Raw genomic sequence first — 24,655 nt, 5'->3', positions numbered from 1 at the left:
TCTTAACCTCCGTTTTGGCCGAATTTTTAGAGAATGCAAAAATATCCCATGGAAGTCGTAGTTATGTTGTTTACCTATCCAACGAATTGTAACATGCTAAGATTCAATGCAAATCGGCCACATTATGGCCTTAGTAGTAAAAAAAGTCGAAAACGAGTAATGTCCTAAATTAACGAGGAGATTTTCTTAACCTCCATTTTGGCCGAATTTTTAGAGAATGCAAAAATATCCCATGGAAGTCGTAGTTATGTTGTTTACCTATCCAACGAATTGTCACATGCTAAGATTCAATGCAAATCGGCCACATTATGGCCTTAGTAGTAAAAAAGGCGAAAACGAGTAATGTCCTAAATTAACGAGGAGATTTTCTAAACCTCCGTTTTGGCCGAATTTTTAGAGAATGCAAAAATATTCCATGGAAGTCGTAGTTATGTTGTTTACCTATCCAACGAATTGTCACATGCTAATATTCAATGCAAATCGGCCACATTATGGCCTTAGTAGTAAAAAAGGTCGAAAACGAGTAATGTCCTAAATTAACGAGGACATTTTCTTAACCTCCATTTTGGCCGAATTTTTAGAGAATGCAAAAATATCCCATGGAAGTCGTAGTTATGTTGTTTACCTATCCAACGAATTGTCACATGCTAATATTCAATGCAAATCGGCCACTTTATGGCCTTCCTTGTAAAAAAGGGTCGAAAACGAGTAATGTCCTAAATTAACGAGGAGATTTTCTTAACCTCCATTTTTGCCGAATTTTTAGAGAATGCAAAAATATCCCATGGAAGTCGTAGTTATGTTGTTTACCTATCCAATGAATTGTAACATGCTAAGATTCAATGCAAATCGGCCACATTATGGCCTTAGTAGTAAAAAAGGTCGAAAACGAGTAATGTCCTAAATTAACGAGGAGATTTTCTTAACCTCCATTTTGGCCGAATTTTTAGAGAATGCAAAAATATCCCATGGAAGTCGTAGTTATGTTGTTTACCTATCCAACGAATTGTAACATGCTAAGATTCAATGCAAATCGGCCACATTATGGCCTTAGTAGTAAAAAAGGTCGAAAACGAGTAATGTCCTAAATTAACGAGGAGATTTTCTTAACCTCCATTTTGGCCGAATTTTTAGAGAATGCAAAAATATCCCATGGAAGTCGTAGTTATGTTGTTTACCTATCCAACGAATTGTCACATGCTAAGATTCAATGCAAATCGGCCACATTATGGCCTTAGTAGTAAAAAAGGTCGAAAACGAGTAATGTCCTAAATTAACGAGGAGATTTTCTTAACCTCCATTTTCGCCGAATTTTTAGAGAATGCAAAAATATCCCATGGAAGTCGTAGTTATGTTGTTTACCTATCCAACGAATTGTCACATGCTAAGATTCAATGCAAATCGGCCACATTATGGCCCTAGTAGTAAAAAAGGTCGAAAACGAGTAATGTCCTAAATTAACGAGGAGATTTTCTAAACCTCCGTTTTGGCCGAATTTTTAGAGAATGCAAAAATATTCCATGGAAGTCGTAGTTATGTTGTTTACCTATCCAACGAATTGTCACATGCTAATATTCAATGCAAATCGGCCACATTATGGCCTTAGTAGTAAAAAAGGTCGAAAACGAGTAATGTCCTAAATTAACGAGGACATTTTCTTAACCTCCATTTTGGCCGAATTTTTAGAGAATGCAAAAATATCCCATGGAAGTCGTAGTTATGTTGTTTACCTATCCAACGAATTGTCACATGCTAATATTCAATGCAAATCGGCCACTTTATGGCCTTCCTTGTAAAAAAGGGTCGAAAACGAGTAATGTCCTAAATTAACGAGGAGATTTTCTTAACCTCCATTTTGGCCGAATTTTTAGAGAATGCAAAAATATCCCATGGAAGTCGTAGTTATGTTGTTTACCTATCCAACGAATTGTAACATGCTAAGATTCAATGCAAATCGGCCACATTATGGCCTTAGTAGTAAAAAAGGTCGAAAACGAGTAATGTCCTAAATTAACGAGGAGATTTTCTTAACCTCCATTTTGGCCGAATTTTTAGAGAATGCAAAAATATCCCATGGAAGTCGTAGTTATGTTGTTTACCTATCCAACGAATTGTCACATGCTAAGATTCAATGCAAATCGGCCACATTATGGCCTTAGTAGTAAAAAAGGTCGAAAACGAGTAATGTCCTAAATTAACGAGGAGATTTTCTTAACCTCCATTTTGGCCGAATTTTTAGAGAATGCAAAAATATCCCATGGAAGTCGTAGTTATGTTGTTTACCTATCCAACGAATTGTCACATGCTAATATTCAATGCAAATCGGCCACATTATGGCCTTAGTAGTAAAAAAGGTCGAAAACGAGTAATGTCCTAAATTAACGAGGACATTTTCTTAACCTCCATTTTGGCCGAATTTTTAGAGAATGCAAAAATATCCCATGGAAGTCGTAGTTATGTTGTTTACCTATCCAACGAATTGTAACATGCTAAGATTCAATGCAAATCGGCCACATTATGGCCTTAGTAGTAAAAAAGGTCGAAAACGAGTAATGTCCTAAATTAACGAGGAGATTTTCTTAACCTCCATTTTGGCCGAATTTTTAGAGAATGCAAAAATATCCCATGGAAGTCGTAGTTATGTTGTTTACCTATCCAACGAATTGTCACATGCTAAGATTCAATGCAAATCGGCCACATTATGGCCTTAGTAGTAAAAAAGGTCGAAAACGAGTAATGTCCTAAATTAACGAGGAGATTTTCTTAACCTCCATTTTGGCCGAATTTTTAGAGAATGCAAAAATATCCCATGGAAGTCGTAGTTATGTTGTTTACCTATCCAACGAATTGTCACATGCTAAGATTCAATGCAAATCGGCCACATTATGGCCCTAGTAGTAAAAAAGGTCGAAAACGAGTAATGTCCTAAATTAACGAGGAGATTTTCTAAACCTCCGTTTTGGCCGAATTTTTAGAGAATGCAAAAATATTCCATGGAAGTCGTAGTTATGTTGTTTACCTATCCAACGAATTGTCACATGCTAATATTCAATGCAAATCGGCCACATTATGGCCTTAGTAGTAAAAAAGGTCGAAAACGAGTAATGTCCTAAATTAACGAGGACATTTTCTTAACCTCCATTTTGGCCGAATTTTTAGAGAATGCAAAAATATCCCATGGAAGTCGTAGTTATGTTGTTTACCTATCCAACGAATTGTCACATGCTAATATTCAATGCAAATCGGCCACTTTATGGCCTTCCTTGTAAAAAAGGGTCGAAAACGAGTAATGTCCTAAATTAACGAGGAGATTTTCTTAACCTCCATTTTGGCCGAATTTTTAGAGAATGCAAAAATATCCCATGGAAGTCGTAGTTATGTTGTTTACCTATCCAACGAATTGTAACATGCTAAGATTCAATGCAAATCGGCCACATTATGGCCTTAGTAGTAAAAAAGGTCGAAAACGAGTAATGTCCTAAATTAACGAGGAGATTTTCTTAACCTCCATTTTGGCCGAATTTTTAGAGAATGCAAAAATATCCCATGGAAGTCGTAGTTATGTTGTTTACCTATCCAACGAATTGTCACATGCTAAGATTCAATGCAAATCGGCCACATTATGGCCTTAGTAGTAAAAAAGGTCGAAAACGAGTAATGTCCTAAATTAACGAGGAGATTTTCTTAACCTCCATTTTGGCCGAATTTTTAGAGAATGCAAAAATATCCCATGGAAGTCGTAGTTATGTTGTTTACCTATCCAACGAATTGTCACATGCTAATATTCAATGCAAATCGGCCACATTATGGCCTTAGTAGTAAAAAAGGTCGAAAACGAGTAATGTCCTAAATTAACGAGGACATTTTCTTAACCTCCATTTTGGCCGAATTTTTAGAGAATGCAAAAATATCCCATGGAAGTCGTAGTTATGTTGTTTACCTATCCAACGAATTGTCACATGCTAAGATTCAATGCAAATCGGCCACATTATGGCCTTAGTAGTAAAAAAGGTCGAAAACGAGTAATGTCCAAAATTAACGAGGAGATTTTCTTAACCTCCATTTTGGCCGAATTTTTAGAGAATGCAAAAATATCCCATGGAAGTCGTAGTTATGTTGTTTACCTATCCAACGAATTGTAACATGCTAAGATTCAATGCAAATCGGCCACATTATGGCCTTAGTAGTAAAAAAGGTCGAAAACGAGTAATGTCCTAAATTAACGAGGAGATTTTCTTAACCTCCATTTTGGCCGAATTTTTAGAGAATGCAAAAATATCCCATGGAAGTCGTAGTTATGTTGTTTACCTATCCAACGAATTGTCACATGCTAAGATTCAATGCAAATCGGCCACATTATGGCCTTAGTAGTAAAAAAGGTCGAAAACGAGTAATGTCCTAAATTAACGAGGAGATTTTCTTAACCTCCGTTTTGGCCGAATTTTTAGAGAATGCAAAAATATCCCATGGAAGTCGTAGTTATGTTGTTTACCTATCCAACGAATTGTAACATGCTAAGATTCAATGCAAATCGGCCACATTATGGCCTTAGTAGTAAAAAAGGTCGAAAACGAGTAATGTCCTAAATTAACGAGGAGATTTTCTTAACCTCCATTTTGGCCGAATTTTTAGAGAATGCAAAAATATCCCATGGAAGTCGTAGTTATGTTGTTTACCTATCCAACGAATTGTCACATGCTAATATTCAATGCAAATCGGCCACTTTATGGCCTTCCTTGTAAAAAAGGGTCGAAAAAGAGTAATGTCCTAAATTAACGAGGAGATTTTCTTAACCTCCATTTTGGCCGAATTTTTAGAGAATGCAAAAATATCCCATGGAAGTCGTAGTTATGTTGTTTACCTATCCAACGAATTGTAACATGCTAAGATTCAATGCAAATCGGCCACATTATGGCCTTAGTAGTAAAAAAGGTCGAAAACGAGTAATGTCCTAAATTAACGAGGAGATTTTCTTAACCTCCATTTTGGCCGAATTTTTAGAGAATGCAAAAATATCCCATGGAAGTCGTAGTTATGTTGTTTACCTATCCAACGAATTGTCACATGCTAATATTCAATGCAAATCGGCCACTTTATGGCCTTCCTTGTAAAAAAGGGTCGAAAAAGAGTAATGTCCTAAATTAACGAGGAGATTTTCTTAACCTCCATTTTGGCCGAATTTTTAGAGAATGCAAAAATATCCCATGGAAGTCGTAGTTATGTTGTTTACCTATCCAACGAATTGTAACATGCTAAGATTCAATGCAAATCGGCCACATTATGGCCTTAGTAGTAAAAAAGGTCGAAAACGAGTAATGTCCTAAATTAACGAGGAGATTTTCTTAACCTCCATTTTGGCCGAATTTTTAGAGAATGCAAAAATATCCCATGGAAGTCGTAGTTATGTTGTTTACCTATCCAACGAATTGTCACATGCTAATATTCAATGCAAATCGGCCACATTATGGCCTTAGTAGTAAAAAAGGTCGAAAACGAGTAATGTCCTAAATTAACGAGGACATTTTCTTAACCTCCATTTTGGCCGAATTTTTAGAGAATGCAAAAATATCCCATGGAAGTCGTAGTTATGTTGTTTACCTATCCAACGAATTGTCACATGCTAATATTCAATGCAAATCGGCCACTTTATGGCCTTCCTTGTAAAAAAGGGTCGAAAACGAGTAATGTCCTAAATTAACGAGGAGATTTTCTTAACCTCCATTTTGGCCGAATTTTTAGAGAATGCAAAAATATCCCATGGAAGTCGTAGTTATGTTGTTTACCTATCCAACGAATTGTAACATGCTAAGATTCAATGCAAATCGGCCACATTATGGCCTTAGTAGTAAAAAAGGTCGAAAACGAGTAATGTCCTAAATTAACGAGGAGATTTTCTTAACCTCCATTTTGGCCGAATTTTTAGAGAATGCAAAAATATCCCATGGAAGTCGTAGTTATGTTGTTTACCTATCCAACGAATTGTCACATGCTAATATTCAATGCAAATCGGCCACATTATGGCCTTAGTAGTAAAAAAGGTCGAAAACGAGTAATGTCCTAAATTAACGAGGACATTTTCTTAACCTCCATTTTGGCCGAATTTTTAGAGAATGCAAAAATATCCCATGGAAGTCGTAGTTATGTTGTTTACCTATCCAACGAATTGTCACATGCTAATATTCAATGCAAATCGGCCACTTTATGGCCTTCCTTGTAAAAAAGGGTCGAAAACGAGTAATGTCCTAAATTAACGAGGAGATTTTCTTAACCTCCATTTTGGCCGAATTTTTAGAGAATGCAAAAATATCCCATGGAAGTCGTAGTTATGTTGTTTACCTATCCAACGAATTGTAACATGCTAAGATTCAATGCAAATCGGCCACATTATGGCCTTAGTAGTAAAAAAGGTCGAAAACGAGTAATGTCCTAAATTAACGAGGAGATTTTCTTAACCTCCATTTTGGCCGAATTTTTAGAGAATGCAAAAATATCCCATGGAAGTCGTAGTTATGTTGTTTACCTATCCAACGAATTGTCACATGCTAAGATTCAATGCAAATCGGCCACATTATGGCCTTAGTAGTAAAAAAGGTCGAAAACGAGTAATGTCCTAAATTAACGAGGAGATTTTCTTAACCTCCGTTTTGGCCGAATTTTTAGAGAATGCAAAAATATCCCATGGAAGTCGTAGTTATGTTGTTTACCTATCCAACGAATTGTCACATGCTAATATTCAATGCAAATCGGCCACATTATGGCCTTAGTAGTAAAAAAGGTCGAAAACGAGTAATGTCCTAAATTAACGAGGACATTTTCTTAACCTCCATTTTGGCCGAATTTTTAGAGAATGCAAAAATATCCCATGGAAGTCGTAGTTATGTTGTTTACCTATCCAACGAATTGTCACATGCTAAGATTCAATGCAAATCGGCCACATTATGGCCTTAGTAGTAAAAAAGGTCGAAAACGAGTAATGTCCAAAATTAACGAGGAGATTTTCTTAACCTCCATTTTGGCCGAATTTTTAGAGAATGCAAAAATATCCCATGGAAGTCGTAGTTATGTTGTTTACCTATCCAACGAATTGTCACATGCTAATATTCAATGCAAATCGGCCACTTTATGGCCTTCCTTGTAAAAAAGGGTCGAAAACGAGTAATGTCCTAAATTAACGAGGAGATTTTCTTAACCTCCATTTTGGCCGAATTTTTAGAGAATGCAAAAATATCCCATGGAAGTCGTAGTTATGTTGTTTACCTATCCAACGAATTGTCACATGCTAAGATTCAATGCAAATCGGCCACATTATGGCCTTAGTAGTAAAAAAGGTCGAAAACGAGTAATGTCCAAAATTAACGAGGAGATTTTCTTAACCTCCATTTTGGCCGAATTTTTAGAGAATGCAAAAATATCCCATGGAAGTCGTAGTTATGTTGTTTACCTATCCAACGAATTGTCACATGCTAATATTCAATGCAAATCGGCCACATTATGGCCTTAGTAGTAAAAAAGGTCGAAAACGAGTAATGTCCTAAATTAACGAGGACATTTTCTTAACCTCCATTTTGGCCGAATTTTTAGAGAATGCAAAAATATCCCATGGAAGTCGTAGTTATGTTGTTTACCTATCCAACGAATTGTCACATGCTAATATTCAATGCAAATCGGCCACTTTATGGCCTTCCTTGTAAAAAAGGGTCGAAAACGAGTAATGTCCTAAATTAACGAGGAGATTTTCTTAACCTCCATTTTGGCCGAATTTTTAGAGAATGCAAAAATATCCCATGGAAGTCGTAGTTATGTTGTTTACCTATCCAACGAATTGTAACATGCTAAGATTCAATGCAAATCGGCCACATTATGGCCTTAGTAGTAAAAAAGGTCGAAAACGAGTAATGTCCTAAATTAACGAGGAGATTTTCTTAACCTCCATTTTGGCCGAATTTTTAGAGAATGCAAAAATATCCCATGGAAGTCGTAGTTATGTTGTTTACCTATCCAACGAATTGTCACATGCTAAGATTCAATGCAAATCGGCCACATTATGGCCTTAGTAGTAAAAAAGGTCGAAAACGAGTAATGTCCTAAATTAACGAGGAGATTTTCTTAACCTCCGTTTTGGCCGAATTTTTAGAGAATGCAAAAATATCCCATGGAAGTCGTAGTTATGTTGTTTACCTATCCAACGAATTGTCACATGCTAATATTCAATGCAAATCGGCCACATTATGGCCTTAGTAGTAAAAAAGGTCGAAAACGAGTAATGTCCTAAATTAACGAGGACATTTTCTTAACCTCCATTTTGGCCGAATTTTTAGAGAATGCAAAAATATCCCATGGAAGTCGTAGTTATGTTGTTTACCTATCCAACGAATTGTCACATGCTAAGATTCAATGCAAATCGGCCACATTATGGCCTTAGTAGTAAAAAAGGTCGAAAACGAGTAATGTCCAAAATTAACGAGGAGATTTTCTTAACCTCCATTTTGGCCGAATTTTTAGAGAATGCAAAAATATCCCATGGAAGTCGTAGTTATGTTGTTTACCTATCCAACGAATTGTCACATGCTAATATTCAATGCAAATCGGCCACTTTATGGCCTTAGTAGTAAAAAAGGTCGAAAACGAGTAATGTCCTAAATTAACGAGGAGATTTTCTTAACCTCCATTTTGGCCGAATTTTTAGAGAATGCAAAAATATCCCATGGAAGTCGTAGTTATGTTGTTTACCTATCCAACGAATTGTCACATGCTAAGATTCAATGCAAATCGGCCACATTATGGCCTTAGTAGTAAAAAAGGTCGAAAACGAGTAATGTCCTAAATTAACGAGGAGATTTTCTTAACCTCCGTTTTGGCCGAATTTTTAGAGAATGCAAAAATATCCCATGGAAGTCGTAGTTATGTTGTTTACCTATCCAACGAATTGTCACATGCTAATATTCAATGCAAATCGGCCACTTTATGGCCTTCCTTGTAAAAAAGGGTCGAAAAAGAGTAATGTCCTAAATTAACGAGGAGATTTTCTTAACCTCCATTTTGGCCGAATTTTTAGAGAATGCAAAAATATCCCATGGAAGTCGTAGTTATGTTGTTTACCTATCCAACGAATTGTAACATGCTAAGATTCAATGCAAATCGGCCACATTATGGCCTTAGTAGTAAAAAAGGTCGAAAACGAGTAATGTCCTAAATTAACGAGGAGATTTTCTTAACCTCCATTTTGGCCGAATTTTTAGAGAATGCAAAAATATCCCATGGAAGTCGTAGTTATGTTGTTTACCTATCCAACGAATTGTCACATGCTAATATTCAATGCAAATCGGCCACTTTATGGCCTTCCTTGTAAAAAAGGGTCGAAAAAGAGTAATGTCCTAAATTAACGAGGAGATTTTCTTAACCTCCATTTTGGCCGAATTTTTAGAGAATGCAAAAATATCCCATGGAAGTCGTAGTTATGTTGTTTACCTATCCAACGAATTGTAACATGCTAAGATTCAATGCAAATCGGCCACATTATGGCCTTAGTAGTAAAAAAGGTCGAAAACGAGTAATGTCCTAAATTAACGAGGACATTTTCTTAACCTCCATTTTGGCCGAATTTTTAGAGAATGCAAAAATATCCCATGGAAGTCGTAGTTATGTTGTTTACCTATCCAACGAATTGTCACATGCTAATATTCAATGCAAATCGGCCACTTTATGGCCTTCCTTGTAAAAAAGGGTCGAAAACGAGTAATGTCCTAAATTAACGAGGAGATTTTCTTAACCTCCATTTTGGCCGAATTTTTAGAGAATGCAAAAATATCCCATGGAAGTCGTAGTTATGTTGTTTACCTATCCAACGAATTGTAACATGCTAAGATTCAATGCAAATCGGCCACATTATGGCCTTAGTAGTAAAAAAGGTCGAAAACGAGTAATGTCCTAAATTAACGAGGAGATTTTCTTAACCTCCATTTTGGCCGAATTTTTAGAGAATGCAAAAATATCCCATGGAAGTCGTAGTTATGTTGTTTACCTATCCAACGAATTGTCACATGCTAATATTCAATGCAAATCGGCCACATTATGGCCTTAGTAGTAAAAAAGGTCGAAAACGAGTAATGTCCTAAATTAACGAGGACATTTTCTTAACCTCCATTTTGGCCGAATTTTTAGAGAATGCAAAAATATCCCATGGAAGTCGTAGTTATGTTGTTTACCTATCCAACGAATTGTCACATGCTAATATTCAATGCAAATCGGCCACTTTATGGCCTTCCTTGTAAAAAAGGGTCGAAAACGAGTAATGTCCTAAATTAACGAGGAGATTTTCTTAACCTCCATTTTGGCCGAATTTTTAGAGAATGCAAAAATATCCCATGGAAGTCGTAGTTATGTTGTTTACCTATCCAACGAATTGTAACATGCTAAGATTCAATGCAAATCGGCCACATTATGGCCTTAGTAGTAAAAAAGGTCGAAAACGAGTAATGTCCTAAATTAACGAGGAGATTTTCTTAACCTCCATTTTGGCCGAATTTTTAGAGAATGCAAAAATATCCCATGGAAGTCGTAGTTATGTTGTTTACCTATCCAACGAATTGTCACATGCTAAGATTCAATGCAAATCGGCCACATTATGGCCTTAGTAGTAAAAAAGGTCGAAAACGAGTAATGTCCTAAATTAACGAGGAGATTTTCTTAACCTCCGTTTTGGCCGAATTTTTAGAGAATGCAAAAATATCCCATGGAAGTCGTAGTTATGTTGTTTACCTATCCAACGAATTGTCACATGCTAATATTCAATGCAAATCGGCCACATTATGGCCTTAGTAGTAAAAAAGGTCGAAAACGAGTAATGTCCTAAATTAACGAGGACATTTTCTTAACCTCCATTTTGGCCGAATTTTTAGAGAATGCAAAAATATCCCATGGAAGTCGTAGTTATGTTGTTTACCTATCCAACGAATTGTCACATGCTAATATTCAATGCAAATCGGCCACTTTATGGCCTTCCTTGTAAAAAAGGGTCGAAAACGAGTAATGTCCTAAATTAACGAGGAGATTTTCTTAACCTCCATTTTGGCCGAATTTTTAGAGAATGCAAAAATATCCCATGGAAGTCGTAGTTATGTTGTTTACCTATCCAACGAATTGTAACATGCTAAGATTCAATGCAAATCGGCCACATTATGGCCTTAGTAGTAAAAAAGGTCGAAAACGAGTAATGTCCTAAATTAACGAGGAGATTTTCTTAACCTCCATTTTGGCCGAATTTTTAGAGAATGCAAAAATATCCCATGGAAGTCGTAGTTATGTTGTTTACCTATCCAACGAATTGTAACATGCTAATATTCAATGCAAATCGGCCACATTATGGCCTTAGTAGTAAAAAAGGTCGAAAACGAGTAATGTCCTAAATTAACGAGGACATTTTCTTAACCTCCATTTTGGCCGAATTTTTAGAGAATGCAAAAATATCCCATGGAAGTCGTAGTTATGTTGTTTACCTATCCAACGAATTGTCACATGCTAATATTCAATGCAAATCGGCCACTTTATGGCCTTCCTTGTAAAAAAGGGTCGAAAACGAGTAATGTCCTAAATTAACGAGGAGATTTTCTTAACCTCCATTTTGGCCGAATTTTTAGAGAATGCAAAAATATCCCATGGAAGTCGTAGTTATGTTGTTTACCTATCCAACGAATTGTAACATGCTAAGATTCAATGCAAATCGGCCACATTATGGCCTTAGTAGTAAAAAAGGTCGAAAACGAGTAATGTCCTAAATTAACGAGGAGATTTTCTTAACCTCCATTTTGGCCGAATTTTTAGAGAATGCAAAAATATCCCATGGAAGTCGTAGTTATGTTGTTTACCTATCCAACGAATTGTAACATGCTAAGATTCAATGCAAATCGGCCACATTATGGCCTTAGTAGTAAAAAAGGTCGAAAACGAGTAATGTCCTAAATTAACGAGGAGATTTTCTTAACCTCCATTTTGGCCGAATTTTTAGAGAATGCAAAAATATCCCATGGAAGTCGTAGTTATGTTGTTTACCTATCCAACGAATTGTCACATGCTAAGATTCAATGCAAATCGGCCACATTATGGCCTTAGTAGTAAAAAAGGTCGAAAACGAGTAATGTCCTAAATTAACGAGGAGATTTTCTTAACCTCCGTTTTGGCCGAATTTTTAGAGAATGCAAAAATATCCCATGGAAGTCGTAGTTATGTTGTTTACCTATCCAACGAATTGTCACATGCTAATATTCAATGCAAATCGGCCACATTATGGCCTTAGTAGTAAAAAAGGTCGAAAACGAGTAATGTCCTAAATTAACGAGGACATTTTCTTAACCTCCATTTTGGCCGAATTTTTAGAGAATGCAAAAATATCCCATGGAAGTCGTAGTTATGTTGTTTACCTATCCAACGAATTGTCACATGCTAATATTCAATGCAAATCGGCCACTTTATGGCCTTCCTTGTAAAAAAGGGTCGAAAACGAGTAATGTCCTAAATTAACGAGGAGATTTTCTTAACCTCCATTTTGGCCGAATTTTTAGAGAATGCAAAAATATCCCATGGAAGTCGTAGTTATGTTGTTTACCTATCCAACGAATTGTAACATGCTAAGATTCAATGCAAATCGGCCACATTATGGCCTTAGTAGTAAAAAAGGTCGAAAACGAGTAATGTCCTAAATTAACGAGGAGATTTTCTTAACCTCCATTTTGGCCGAATTTTTAGAGAATGCAAAAATATCCCATGGAAGTCATAGTTATGTTGTTTACCTATCCAACGAATTGTAACATGCTAATATTCAATGCAAATCGGCCACATTATGGCCTTAGTAGTAAAAAAGGTCGAAAACGAGTAATGTCCTAAATTAACGAGGACATTTTCTTAACCTCCATTTTGGCCGAATTTTTAGAGAATGCAAAAATATCCCATGGAAGTCGTAGTTATGTTGTTTACCTATCCAACGAATTGTCACATGCTAATATTCAATGCAAATCGGCCACTTTATGGCCTTCCTTGTAAAAAAGGGTCGAAAACGAGTAATGTCCTAAATTAACGAGGAGATTTTCTTAACCTCCATTTTGGCCGAATTTTTAGAGAATGCAAAAATATCCCATGGAAGTCGTAGTTATGTTGTTTACCTATCCAACGAATTGTAACATGCTAAGATTCAATGCAAATCGGCCACATTATGGCCTTAGTAGTAAAAAAGGTCGAAAACGAGTAATGTCCTAAATTAACGAGGAGATTTTCTTAACCTCCATTTTGGCCGAATTTTTAGAGAATGCAAAAATATCCCATGTAAGTCGTAGTTATGTTGTTTACCTATCCAACGAATTGTAACATGCTAAGATTCAATGCAAATCGGCCACATTATGGCCTTAGTAGTAAAAAAGGTCGAAAACGAGTAATGTCCTAAATTAACGAGGAGATTTTCTTAACCTCCATTTTGGCCGAATTTTTAGAGAATGCAAAAATATCCCATGGAAGTCGTAGTTATGTTGTTTACCTATCCAACGAATTGTCACATGCTAAGATTCAATGCAAATCGGCCACATTATGGCCTTAGTAGTAAAAAAGGTCGAAAACGAGTAATGTCCTAAATTAACGAGGAGATTTTCTTAACCTCCGTTTTGGCCGAATTTTTAGAGAATGCAAAAATATCCCATGGAAGTCGTAGTTATGTTGTTTACCTATCCAACGAATTGTCACATGCTAATATTCAATGCAAATCGGCCACTTTATGGCCTTCCTTGTAAAAAAGGGTCGAAAACGAGTAATGTCCTAAATTAACGAGGAGATTTTCTTAACCTCCATTTTGGCCGAATTTTTAGAGAATGCAAAAATATCCCATGGAAGTCGTAGTTATGTTGTTTACCTATCCAACGAATTGTAACATGCTAAGATTCAATGCAAATCGGCCACATTATGGCCTTAGTAGTAAAAAAGGTCGAAAACGAGTAATGTCCTAAATTAACGAGGAGATTTTCTTAACCTCCGTTTTGGCCGAATTTTTAGAGAATGCAAAAATATCCCATGGAAGTCGTAGTTATGTTGTTTACCTATCCAACGAATTGTCACATGCTAATATTCAATGCAAATCGGCCACATTATGGCCTTAGTAGTAAAAAAAGGTCGAAAACGAGTAATGTCCTAAATTAACGAGGACATTTTCTTAACCTCCATTTTGGCCGAATTTTTAGAGAATGCAAAAATATCCCATGGAAGTCGTAGTTATGTTGTTTACCTATCCAACGAATTGTCACATGCTAATATTCAATGCAAATCGGCCACTTTATGGCCTTCCTTGTAAAAAAGGGTCGAAAACGAGTAATGTCCTAAATTAACGAGGAGATTTTCTTAACCTCCATTTTGGCCGAATTTTTAGAGAATGCAAAAATATCCCATGGAAGTCGTAGTTATGTTGTTTACCTATCCAACGAATTGTAACATGCTAAGATTCAATGCAAATCGGCCACATTATGGCCTTAGTAGTAAAAAAGGTCGAAAACGAGTAATGTCCTAAATTAACGAGGAGATTTTCTTAACCTCCATTTTGGCCGAATTTTTAGAGAATGCAAAAATATCCCATGGAAGTCGTAGTTATGTTGTTTACCTATCCAACAAATTGTAACATGCTAATATTCAATGCAAATCGGCCACATTATGGCCTTAGTAGTAAAAAAGGTCGAAAACGAGTAATGTCCTAAATTAACGAGGACATTTTCTTAACCTCCATTTTGGCCGAATTTTTAGAGAATGCAAAAATATCCCATGGAAGTCGTAGTTATGTTGTTTACCTATCCAACGAATTGTCACATGCTAATATTCAATGCAAATCGGCCACTTTATGGCCTTCCTTGTAAAAAAGGGTCGAAAACGAGTAATGTCCTAAATTAACGAGGAGATTTTCTTAACCTCCATTTTGGCCGAATTTTTAGAGAATGCAAAAATATCCCATGGAAGTCGTAGTTATGTTGTTTACCTATCCAACGAATTGTAACATGCTAAGATTCAATGCAAATCGGCCACATTATGGCCTTAGTAGTAAAAAAGGTCGAAAACGAGTAATGTCCTAAATTAACGAGGAGATTTTCTTAACCTCCATTTTGGCCGAATTTTTAGAGAATGCAAAAATATCCCATGTAAGTCGTAGTTATGTTGTTTACCTATCCAACGAATTGTAACATGCTAAGATTCAATGCAAATCGGCCACATTATGGCCTTAGTAGTAAAAAAGGTCGAAAACGAGTAATGTCCTAAATTAACGAGGAGATTTTCTTAACCTCCATTTTGGCCGAATTTTTAGAGAATGCAAAAATATCCCATGGAAGTCGTAGTTATGTTGTTTACCTATCCAACGAATTGTCACATGCTAAGATTCAATGCAAATCGGCCACATTATGGCCTTAGTAGTAAAAAAGGTCGAAAACGAGTAATGTCCTAAATTAACGAGGAGATTTTCTTAACCTCCGTTTTGGCCGAATTTTTAGAGAATGCAAAAATATCCCATGGAAGTCGTAGTTATGTTGTTTACCTATCCAACGAATTGTCACATGCTAATATTCAATGCAAATCGGCCACTTTATGGCCTTCCTTGTAAAAAAGGGTCGAAAACGAGTAATGTCCTAAATTAACGAGGAGATTTTCTTAACCTCCATTTTGGCCGAATTTTTAGAGAATGCAAAAATATCCCATGGAAGTCGTAGTTATGTTGTTTACCTATCCAACGAATTGTAACATGCTAAGATTCAATGCAAATCGGCCACATTATGGCCTTAGTAGTAAAAAAGGTCGAAAACGAGTAATGTCCTAAATTAACGAGGAGATTTTCTTAACCTCCGTTTTGGCCGAATTTTTAGAGAATGCAAAAATATCCCATGGAAGTCGTAGTTATGTTGTTTACCTATCCAACGAATTGTCACATGCTAATATTCAATGCAAATCGGCCACATTATGGCCTTAGTAGTAAAAAAAGGTCGAAAACGAGTAATGTCCTAAATTAACGAGGACATTTTCTTAACCTCCATTTTGGCCGAATTTTTAGAGAATGCAAAAATATCCCATGGAAGTCGTAGTTATGTTGTTTACCTATCCAACGAATTGTCACATGCTAATATTCAATGCAAATCGGCCACTTTATGGCCTTCCTTGTAAAAAAGGGTCGAAAACGAGTAATGTCCTAAATTAACGAGGAGATTTTCTTAACCTCCATTTTGGCCGAATTTTTAGAGAATGCAAAAATATCCCATGGAAGTCGTAGTTATGTTGTTTACCTATCCAACGAATTGTAACATGCTAAGATTCAATGCAAATCGGCCACATTATGGCCTTAGTAGTAAAAAAGGTCGAAAACGAGTAATGTCCTAAATTAACGAGGAGATTTTCTTAACCTCCATTTTGGCCGAATTTTTAGAGAATGCAAAAATATCCCATGGAAGTCGTAGTTATGTTGTTTACCTATCCAACAAATTGTAACATGCTAATATTCAATGCAAATCGGCCACATTATGGCCTTAGTAGTAAAAAAGGTCGAAAACGAGTAATGTCCTAAATTAACGAGGACATTTTCTTAACCTCCATTTTGGCCGAATTTTTAGAGAATGCAAAAATATCCCATGGAAGTCGTAGTTATGTTGTTTACCTATCCAACGAATTGTCACATGCTAATATTCAATGCAAATCGGCCACTTTATGGCCTTAGTAGTAAAAAAGGTCGAAAACGAGTAATGTCCTAAATTAACGAGGAGATTTTCTTAACCTCCATTTTCGCCGAATTTTTAGAGAATGCAAAAATATCCCATGGATGTCGTAGTTATGTTGTTTACCTATCCAACGAATTGTCACATGCTAAGATTCAATGCAAATCGGCCACATTATGGCCTTAGTAGTAAAAAAGGTCGAAAACGAGTAATGTCCTAAATTAACGAGGAGATTTTCTAAACCTCCGTTTTGGCCGAATTTTTAGAGAATGCAAAAATATTCCATGGAAGTCGTAGTTATGTTGTTTACCTATCCAACGAATTGTCACATGCTAATATTCAATGCAAATCGGCCACATTATGGCCTTAGTAGTAAAAAAGGTCGAAAACGAGTAATGTCCTAAATTAACGAGGACATTTTCTTAACCTCCATTTTGGCCGAATTTTTAGAGAATGCAAAAATATCCCATGGAAGTCGTAGTTATGTTGTTTACCTATCCAACGAATTGTCACATGCTAATATTCAATGCAAATCGGCCACTTTATGGCCTTCCTTGTAAAAAAGGGTCGAAAACGAGTAATGTCCTAAATTAACGAGGAGATTTTCTTAACCTCCATTTTGGCCGAATTTTTAGAGAATGCAAAAATATCCCATGGAAGTCGTAGTTATGTTGTTTACCTATCCAACGAATTGTAACATGCTAAGATTCAATGCAAATCGGCCACATTATGGCCTTAGTAGTAAAAAAGGTCGAAAACGAGTAATGTCCTAAATTAACGAGGAGATTTTCTTAACCTCCATTTTGGCCGAATTTTTAGAGAATGCAAAAATATCCCATGTAAGTCGTAGTTATGTTGTTTACCTATCCAACGAATTGTAACATGCTAAGATTCAATGCAAATCGGCCACATTATGGCCTTAGTAGTAAAAAAGGTCGAAAACGAGTAATGTCCTAAATTAACGAGGAGATTTTCTTAACCTCCGTTTTGGCCGAATTTTTAGAGAATGCAAAAATATCCCATGGAAGTCGTAGTTATGTTGTTTACCTATCCAACGAATTGTCACATGCTAAGATTCAATGCAAATCGGCCACATTATGGCCTTAGTAGTTAAAAAGGTCGAAAACGAGTAATGTCCTAAATTAACGAGGAGATTTTCTTAACCTCCGTTTTGGCCGAATTTTTAGAGAATGCAAAAATATCCCATGGAAGTCGTAGTTATGTTGTTTACCTATCCAACGAATTGTAACATGCTAAGATTCAATGCAAATCGGCCACATTATGGCCTTAGTAGTAAAAAAGGTCGAAAACGAGTATTGTCCTAAATTAACGAGGAGATTTTCTTAACCTCCATTTTGGCCGAATTTTTAGAGAATGCAAAAATATCCCATGGAAGTCGTAGTTATGTTGTTTACCTATCCAACGAATTGTAACATGCTAAGATTCAATGCAAATCGGCCACATTATGGCCTTAGTAGTAAAAAAGGTCGAAAACGAGTAATGTCCTAAATTAACGAGGAGATTTTCTTAACCTCCATTTTGGCCGAATTTTTAGAGAATGCAAAAATATCCCATGGAAGTCGTAGTTATGTTGTTTACCTATCCAACGAATTGTCACATGCTAAGATTCAATGCAAATCGGCCACATTATGGCCTTTGTAGTAAAAAAGGTCGAAAACGAGTAATGTCCTAAATTAACGAGGAGATTTTCTTAACCTCCATTTTGGCCGAATTTTTAGAGAATGCAAAAATATCCCATGGAAGTCGTAGTTATGTTGTTTACCTATCCAACGAATTGTAACATGCTAAGATTCAATGCAAATCGGCCACATTATGGCCTTAGTAGTAAAAAAGGTCGAAAACGAGTAATGTCCTAAATTAACGAGGAGATTTTCTTAACCTCCATTTTGGCCGAATTTTTAGAGAATGCAAAAATATCCCATGGAAGTCGTAGTTATGTTGTTTACCTATCCAACGAATTGTCACATGCTAAGATTCAATGCAAATCGGCCACATTATGGCCTTAGTAGTAAAAAAGGTCGAAAACGAGTAATGTCCTAAATTAACGAGGACATTTTCTTAACCTCCATTTTGGCCGAATTTTTAGAGAATGCAAAAATATCCCATGGAAGTCGTAGTTATGTTGTTTACCTATCCAACGAATTGTCACATGCTAAGATTCAATGCAAATCGGCCACATTATGGCCTTAGTAGTAAAAAAGGTCGAAAACGAGTAATGTCCTAAATTAACGAGGAGATTTTCTTAACCTCCGTTTTGGCCGAATTTTTAGAGAATGCAAAAATATTCCGTGGAAGTCGTAGTTATGTTGTTTACCTATCCAACGAATTGTCACATGCTAATATTCAATGCAAATCGGCCACATTATGGCCTTAATAGTAAAAAAGGTCGAAAACGAGTAATGTCCTAAATTAACGAGGACATTTTCTTAACCTCCATTTTGGCCGAATTTTTAGAGAATGCAAAAATATCCCATGGAAGTCGTAGTTATGTTGTTTACCTATCCAACGAATTGTCACATGCTAATATTCAATGCAAATCGGCCACTTTATGGCCTTCCTTGTAAAAAAGGGTCGAAAACGAGTAATGTCCTAAATTAACAAGGAGATTTTCTTAACCTCCATTTTGGCCGAATTTTTTGAGAATGCAAAAATATTCCATGGAAGTCGTAGTTATGTTGTTTACCTATCCAACGAATTGTATCATGCTAAGATTCAATGCAAATCGGCCACATTATGGCCTTAGTAGTAAAAAAGGTCGAAAACGAGTAATGTCCTAAATTAACGAGGAGATTTTCTTAACCTCCATTTTGGCCGAATTTTTAGAGAATGCAAAAATATCCCATGGAAGTCGTAGTTATGTTGTTTACCTATCCAACGAATTGTCACATGCTAAGATTCAATGCAAATCGGCCACATTATGGCCTTAGTAGTAAAAAAGGTCGAAAACGAGTAATGTCCTAAATTAACGAGGAGATTTTCTTAACCTCCGTTTTGGCCGAATTTTTAGAGAATGCCAAAATATTCCATGGAAGTCGTAGTTATGTTGTTTACCTATCCAACGAATTGTCACATGCTAATATTCAATGCAAATCTGCCACATTATGGCCTTAGTAGTAAAAAAGGTCGAAAACGAGTAATGTCCTAAATTAACGAGGACATTTTCTTAACCTCCATTTTGGCCGAATTTTTAGAGAATGCAAAAATATCCCATGGAAGTCGTAGTTATGTTGTTTACCTATCCAACGAATTGTCACATGCTAATATTCAATGCAAATCGGCCACTTTATGGCCTTCCTTGTAAAAAAGGGTCGAAAACGAGTAATGTCCTAAATTAACGAGGAGATTTTCTTAACCTCCATTTTGGCCGAATTTTTAGAGAATGCAAAAATAGTTCATGGAAGTCGTAGTTATGTTGTTTACCTATCCAACGAATTGTCACATGCTAATATTCAATGCAAATCGGCCACTTTATGGCCTTCCTTGTAAAAAAGGGTCGAAATCGAGTAATGTCCTAAATTAACGAGGAGATTTTCTTAACCTCCATTTTGGCCGAATTTTTAGAGAATGCAAAAATATCCCATGGAAGTCGTAGTTATGTTGTTTACCTATCCAACGAATTGTAACATGCTAAGATTCAATGCAAATCGGCCACATTATGGCCTTAGTAGTAAAAAAGGTCGAAAACGAGTAATGTCCTAAATTAACGAGGACATTTTCTTAACCTCCATTTTGGCCGAATTTTTAGAGAATGCAAAAATATCCCATGGAAGTCGTAGTTATGTTGTTTACCTATCCAACGAATTGTCACATGCTAAGATTCAATGCAAATCGGCCACATTATGGCCTTAGTAGTAAAAAAGGTCGAAAACGAGTAATGTCCTAAATTAACGAGGAGATTTTCTTAACCTCCGTTTTGGCCGAATTTTTAGAGAATGCAAAAATATTCCGTGGAAGTCGTAGTTATGTTGTTTACCTATCCAACGAATTGTCACATGCTAATATTCAATGCAAATCGGCCACATTATGGCCTTAATAGTAAAAAAGGTCGAAAACGAGTAATGTCCTAAATTAACGAGGACATTTTCTTAACCTCCATTTTGGCCGAATTTTTAGAGAATGCAAAAATATCCCATGGAAGTCGTAGTTATGTTGTTTACCTATCCAACGAATTGTCACATGCTAATATTCAATGCAAATCGGCCACTTTATGGCCTTCCTTGTAAAAAAGGGTCGAAAACGAGTAATATCCTAAATTAACGAGGAGATTTTCTTAACCTCCATTTTGGCCGAATTTTTAGAGAATGCAAAAATATTCCATGGAAGTCGTAGTTATGTTGTTTACCTATCCAACGAATTGTATCATGCTAAGATTCAATGCAAATCGGCCACATTATGGCCTTAGTAGTAAAAAAGGTCGAAAACGAGTAATGTCCTAAATTAACGAGGAGATTTTCTTAACCTCCATTTTGGCCGAATTTTTAGAGAATGCAAAAATATCCCATGGAAGTCGTAGTTATGTTGTTTACCTATCCAACGAATTGTCACATGCTAAGATTCAATGCAAATCGGCCACATTATGGCCTTAGTAGTAAAAAAGGTCGAAAACGAGTAATGTCCTAAATTAACGAGGAGATTTTCTTAACCTCCGTTTTGGCCGAATTTTTAGAGAATGCAAAAATATTCCATGGAAGTCGTAGTTATGTTGTTTACCTATCCAACGAATTGTCACATGCTAATATTCAATGCAAATCTGCCACATTATGGCCTTAGTAGTAAAAAAGGTCGAAAACGAGTAATGTCCTAAATTAACGAGGACATTTTCTTAACCTCCATTTTGGCCGAATTTTTAGAGAATGCAAAAATATCCCATGGAAGTCGTAGTTATGTTGTTTACCTATCCAACGAATTGTCACATGCTAATATTCAATGCAAATCGGCCACTTTATGGCCTTCCTTGTAAAAAAGGGTCGAAAACGAGTAATGTCCTAAATTAACGAGGAGATTTTCTTAACCTCCATTTTGGCCGAATTTTTAGAGAATGCAAAAATAGTTCATGGAAGTCGTAGTTATGATGTTTACCTATCCAACGAATTGTCACATGCTAATATTCAATGCAAATCGGCCACTTTATGGCCTTCCTTGTAAAAAAGGGTCGAAATCGAGTAATGTCCTAAATTAACGAGGAGATTTTCTTAACCTCCATTTTGGCCGAATTTTTAGAGAATGCAAAAATATCCCATGGAAGTCGTAGTTATGTTGTTTACCTATCCAACGAATTGTAACATGCTAAGATTCAATGCAAATCGGCCACATTATGGCCTTAGTAGTAAAAAAGGTCGAAAACGAGTAATGTCCTAAATTAACGAGGACATTTTCTTAACCTCCATTTTGGCCGAATTTTTAGAGAATGCAAAAATATCCCATGGAAGTCGTAGTTATGTTGTTTACCTATCCAACGAATTGTCACATGCTAAGATTCAATGCAAATCGGCCACATTATGGCCTTAGTAGTAAAAAAGGTCGAAAACGAGTAATGTCCTAAATTAACGAGGAGATTTTCTTAACCTCTGTTTTGGCCGAATTTTTAGAGAATGCAAAAATATTCCGTGGAAGTCGTGGTTATGTTGTTTACCTATCCAACGAATTGTCACATGCTAATATTCAATGCAAATCGGCCACATTATGGCCTTAATAGTAAAAAAGGTCGAAAACGAGTAATGTCCTAAATTAACGAGGACATTTTCTTAACCTCCATTTTGGCCGAATTTTTAGAGAATGCAAAAATATCCCATGGAAGTCGTAGTTATGTTGTTTACCTATCCAACGAATTGTCACATGCTAATATTCAATGCAAATCGGCCACTTTATGGCCTTCCTTGTAAAAAAGGGTCGAAAACGAGTAATGTCCTAAATTAACGAGGAGATTTTCTTAACCTCCATTTTGGCCGAATTTTTAGAGAATGCAAAAATATTCCATGGAAGTCGTAGTTATGTTGTTTACCTATCCAACGAATTGTATCATGCTAAGATTCAATGCAAATCGGCCACATTATGGCCTTAGTAGTAAAAAAGGTCGAAAACGAGTAATGTCCTAAATTAACGAGGAGATTTTCTTAACCTCCATTTTGGCCGAATTTTTAGAGAATGCAAAAATATCCCATGGAAGTCGTAGTTATGTTGTTTACCTATCCAACGAATTGTCACATGCTAAGATTCAATGCAAATCGGCCACATTATGGCCTTAGTAGTAAAAAAGGTCGAAAACGAGTAATGTCCTAAATTAACGAGGAGATTTTCTTAACCTCCGTTTTGGCCGAATTTTTAGAGAATGCAAAAATATTCCATGGAAGTCGTAGTTATGTTGTTTACCTATCCAACGAATTGTCACATGCTAATATTCAATGCAAATCTGCCACATTATGGCCTTAGTAGTAAAAAAGGTCGAAAACGAGTAATGTCCTAAATTAACGAGGACATTTTCTTAACCTCCATTTTGGCCGAATTTTTAGAGAATGCAAAAATATCCCATGGAAGTCGTAGTGATGTTGTTTACCTATCCAACGAAATGTCACATGCTAATATTCAATGCAAATCGGCCACTTTATGGCCTTCCTTGTAAAAAAGGGTCGAAAACGAGTAATGTCCTAAATTAACGAGGAGATTTTCTTAACCTCCATTTTGGCCGAATTTTTAGAGAATGCAAAAATAGTTCATGGAAGTCGTAGTTATGTTGTTTACCTATCCAACGAATTGTCACATGCTAATATTCAATGCAAATCGGCCACTTTATGGCCTTCCTTGTAAAAAAGGGTCGAAATCGAGTAATGTCCTAAATTAACGAGGAGATTTTCTTAACCTCCATTTTGGCCGAATTTTTAGAGAATGCAAAAATATCCCATGGAAGTCGTAGTTATGTTGTTTACCTATCCAACGAATTGTAACATGCTAAGATTCAATGCAAATCGGCCACATTATGGCCTTAGTAGTAAAAAAGGTCGAAAACGAGTAATGTCCTAAATTAACGAGGACATTTTCTTAACCTCCATTTTGGCCGAATTTTTAGAGAATGCAAAAATATCCCATGGAAGTCGTAGTTATGTTGTTTACCTATCCAACGAATTGTCACATGCTAAGATTCAATGCAAATCGGCCACATTATGGCCTTAGTAGTAAAAAAGGTCGAAAACGAGTAATGTCCTAAATTAACGAGGAGATTTTCTTAACCTCCGTTTTGGCCGAATTTTTAGAGAATGCAAAAATATTCCGTGGAAGTCGTAGTTATGTTGTTTACCTATCCAACGAAATGTCACATGCTAATATTCAATGCAAATCGGCCACATTATGGCCTTAATAGTAAAAAAGGTCGAAAACGAGTAATGTCCTAAATTAACGAGGACATTTTCTTAACCTCCATTTTGGCCGAATTTTTAGAGAATGCAAAAATATCCCATGGAAGTCGTAGTTATGTTGTTTACCTATCCAACGAATTGTCACATGCTAATATTCAATGCAAATCGGCCACTTTATGGCCTTCCTTGTAAAAAAGGGTCGAAAACGAGTAATGTCCTAAATTAACGAGGAGATTTTCTTAACCTCCATTTTGGCCGAATTTTTAGAGAATGCAAAAATATTCCATGGAAGTCGTAGTTATGTTGTTTACCTATCCAACGAATTGTATCATGCTAAGATTCAATGCAAATCGGCCACATTATGGCCTTAGTAGTAAAAAAGGTCGAAAACGAGTAATGTCCTAAATTAACGAGGAGATTTTCTTAACCTCCATTTTGGCCGAATTTTTAGAGAATGCAAAAATATCCCATGGAAGTCGTAGTTATGTTGTTTACCTATCCAACGAATTGTCACATGCTAAGATTCAATGCAAATCGGCCACATTATGGCCTTAGTAGTAAAAAAGGTCG

The sequence above is a fragment of the Medicago sativa genome, chromosome 5 (genome assembly GCF_051527215.1).
Source record: "Medicago sativa cultivar Bolivia chromosome 5, Bolivia_mono, whole genome shotgun sequence".
In the NCBI taxonomy this organism is placed as follows: domain Eukaryota; kingdom Viridiplantae; phylum Streptophyta; class Magnoliopsida; order Fabales; family Fabaceae; genus Medicago; species Medicago sativa.
This window is presented reverse-complemented; position numbering follows the sequence as displayed.